Source organism: Vombatus ursinus, unplaced genomic scaffold (assembly GCF_900497805.2).
Source record: "Vombatus ursinus unplaced genomic scaffold, bare-nosed wombat genome assembly UNPS02004996.1, whole genome shotgun sequence".
NCBI lineage: Eukaryota > Metazoa > Chordata > Mammalia > Diprotodontia > Vombatidae > Vombatus > Vombatus ursinus.
The window spans coordinates 253,422-256,757 of NW_020944774.1; the positions used below are offsets into that span (position 1 = coordinate 253,422).

The 3,336-nt window shown below is 35.4% G+C and overlaps 1 pseudogene; it reads right to left on the reverse strand.

The window, feature by feature from the left end:
* Nucleotides 1-505: 505 nt before the first annotated feature.
* LOC114028710 lies at nt 506-1,500 on the reverse strand (annotated as a pseudogene).
* Nucleotides 1,501-3,336: the final 1,836 nt, after the last annotated feature.

The window sequence follows — 3,336 nt, forward strand, 5'->3', positions numbered from 1 at the left end:
AATATCAAAGACTAAAAGTCATACATGAGAAATTGAGGTTATAAAAAGTATACACATTATCAATAAGATATATTCAAAATGTGATGGGCTGCTTTGGTGGGTAGTGTTGATCTCATATACATATTGTTTCCCTTAATAAATTGCAAGTGCATTGATTTCAAGAATTATTTGTTTTCATTTATCTGTGTATGCCTAATGCCTGTACCCAGCACATCCATTTACTAAATACTTTTGAATTGATTTTCACACAAGAAAACTCCAATCAATTTTATGATGTTTACTAGTGTAGTAGATGATAAAATAGTTTAGTTTTATAAGAATATTTGTACTGAATTATCTTATAGTTCCCTTCAAATAAATGATTCAATAAACTAAGATACACTGATGGTTCACAAACAAACAAACAAATATCATCCTTTGACTTTATATTAAGATAATTTTTTCTCTAAATGAAGAGAGGAAAATTGGGGAGAAGTTGACAAAGAAATCTAGCAGAAACTTACTTCTAGTAATACAATAAGAAGAAAAAAATACTTTGGTCATTAAATGGGATGCTTACATCATTTTTAAAGAGTCTTTTCAAGGCACCTTTCACCTCTTTGTTCCTCAAGCTATAGATCAAAGGGCTAAGCATGGGGATGACCAGAGTCTAAAACACAGAGGCCATCTTGTCTGTGTCAAAGGAATGACTAGCCTGGGGTTGCAGGTACATGAAGACAAGTGCCCATAGAATATAACCACCCCTGTGAGGTGAGAGCCACAGGTGGAGAAGGCTTTGTGCCTTCCCTCAGCAGAGTTCATCCTAATGATGGCCATAACAATGAGTATGTAGGAGACAAGGATAATCAAGAGAGAAGAAACCAAATTAATTGAAGCAAAGATCATAATGATTAGCTCACTCTCACTTGTGTCGGAGCATGCAATGGATAATAGAAGGAGACTGTCACAGTAGAAATGTCTTATTATATTTGACACACAGAAAGATGATTTTAAAATCTCAGTTGTAATCACTAGACACACCATGATGCTATAGAGGTATGAAATAGCAACCAAGATCCAACATACCCTGTCTGACATGAAGACTATGTAGAGGAGAGGCTTACAGATAGCCACATAGCAATCATAGGCCATGGTTGACAGAATAAAAAGTTCACTGTGAATAAATATCCCAATGAAAAATAACTGAACTGTGCATTCATGATAGGAAATGATATTTTTGTTCTCTATGAAACTAACTAGCATTTTTGGCCCAATAGCTGTGGAATAGCCAAAATCAACAAATGCCAGATGCCTGAGGAAAAAGTACATGGGGGTTTGGAAGTGGAAATCAACACTTGTTAGGGTGATCAGGCCCAGGTTCCCCACAACTGTGACTATGTAGTTGAGGAAAAACACTATGAAGAGGGGGCCCTGTAGCTCAGGACAGTTTGTGATGCCCATGAGAATAAATTCAGTCACCTGGCTCTCTGTGGTTTCATTCAGATTGATCCTTTCTTTCATCCAAGGAACGTAATCTGAGAATAAAAGAAATAAAACTTTTCTGAGTACTGTTTACATCAATAATTAGGCATTTATTTTGCAGAAATGTTTTAGATAAGAATATCAGGAACTTTCCCACACAATTACAACTTCATTTTATCATTTTAGGTGCAATCATATCATATGATTTCATATCATAGCATTGTATATCATATCATTTCATATCATATCATATCATATCATATCCTATTATAATATATCAACATTGTCACCAAGAAGAAAGTCAGTGTGGTTTCATTTACAAAATAAAGAGTGGATTATGAAACTACCTAACCACAAGAGAAGGGAGAAGATAATATCAGGAATATTTTTTAAAATATTTTAACTAATCATGGTTCAAATAATTCCAATGGAATCCTGATGGACAGCAGCCATATAAAAACTCCTCATGACTTTCCATCTGTGCTGAAACAGATATCACATTGTCTTTGAGGCTAAGAAGACATGGGTTAAAAAATATCCACCACTTTTTCAAGTAAAATTGTGCTGGTTATGTAAAATCCTGATATTGGCAACATTTTCTATGACTTTCAGTTGTAAAGTGCTGCCCCATGAGAAGAAATGGAATCAGTGAAGAGAAAGGTCTAGGTTCCATTGCAGTCTTTCCCTCTTGCAGTTATTAATTGTATGACATCCAGGGAGACTCCATATATCTACTCACTCTGTAATCCCCCATTCCTTTGCCTTAACAGAGAGAAAATATTTTTCTACCTAGATTATGGAGGTGAGCGAAGCATAATTTTTCTGTGTGTTTTTAATGACATTCATTGCCAGAGACAGGAAAGGAATCTATTAACAAAGAAAATGTTTGTTCTTCAGATAACGACTAGTTGCATAGCATTAATCTTCAAGATCACTGTGATTCAATTTATTAATGGTGATCAATGTCCCTTGACAAAAGTTCTTTGATATCCTTGATGGCAGAAAGCTTCTTTGAAAATTGTCATGGCTAGCAACTTTGATCTGATGGCTTTTCTATTATGGTTTAATGCCATTACAATTGCAGTAAATTTGTCATGTGTCTCCTAAATTTTCTGATTCACCTGCACAGTGGTGATAGGGAATGATTTTTGGAATTCAGCTGCTCAGATTCCATATTTTTGATAGTGCAATGAGAAGATCACAAAGAATAATGTTACCTGCTTATCTGGAAGGAAGAATCTTCTCTTGCTTTTTCATGTTATCTGTGCCTAGAGTGATACTTTATGGGTTTTTTTTCAGTACCCATGAGGACATGTCTCTGAAGCACTAGGGAAGGTTAATGTATTTCATGTGATCATATCATGATAATTGCCCAGTAATTGTAAGTGACAATGTTCACTGGTTTATGTAATTTTAGGAAGCATTTATGAAACAACTATCCTGTTCCAAACTTCTGTTTGTGGGTGATATACCTGATTGCATCAAGCCCGAGTATATTGCAGAGGCTTGTGAAAGAGGTCTGTAGCTAAGCATAACAGGTTAGTTCAATCATCCATACGCTAAAAGCCAAGTAGATGAAAAACATCTAGTGCCCAGAATATAATAAAAAGGTGGATGGTTAAGAAAGAGAGTTTTCCTTTTTGGATGCATCTTTTTGACTGATGGGTACAAATATACTTAGTGATGGGCACCAAAAACAACCAGGGAAAGGTGAGCAGGCTGAATTGCCTTTATGGAAGTAAAGGATATACTTAGAAAGAACTAGGTGGTGCAGTGGCTAGAGCTCTGTGTACAGTTTGGGAAAACTGATTTCTAATCTATCCTCATACACTAGCTCTGACTTTTGACAAGTAAACTAACATCTTTGTATCTATT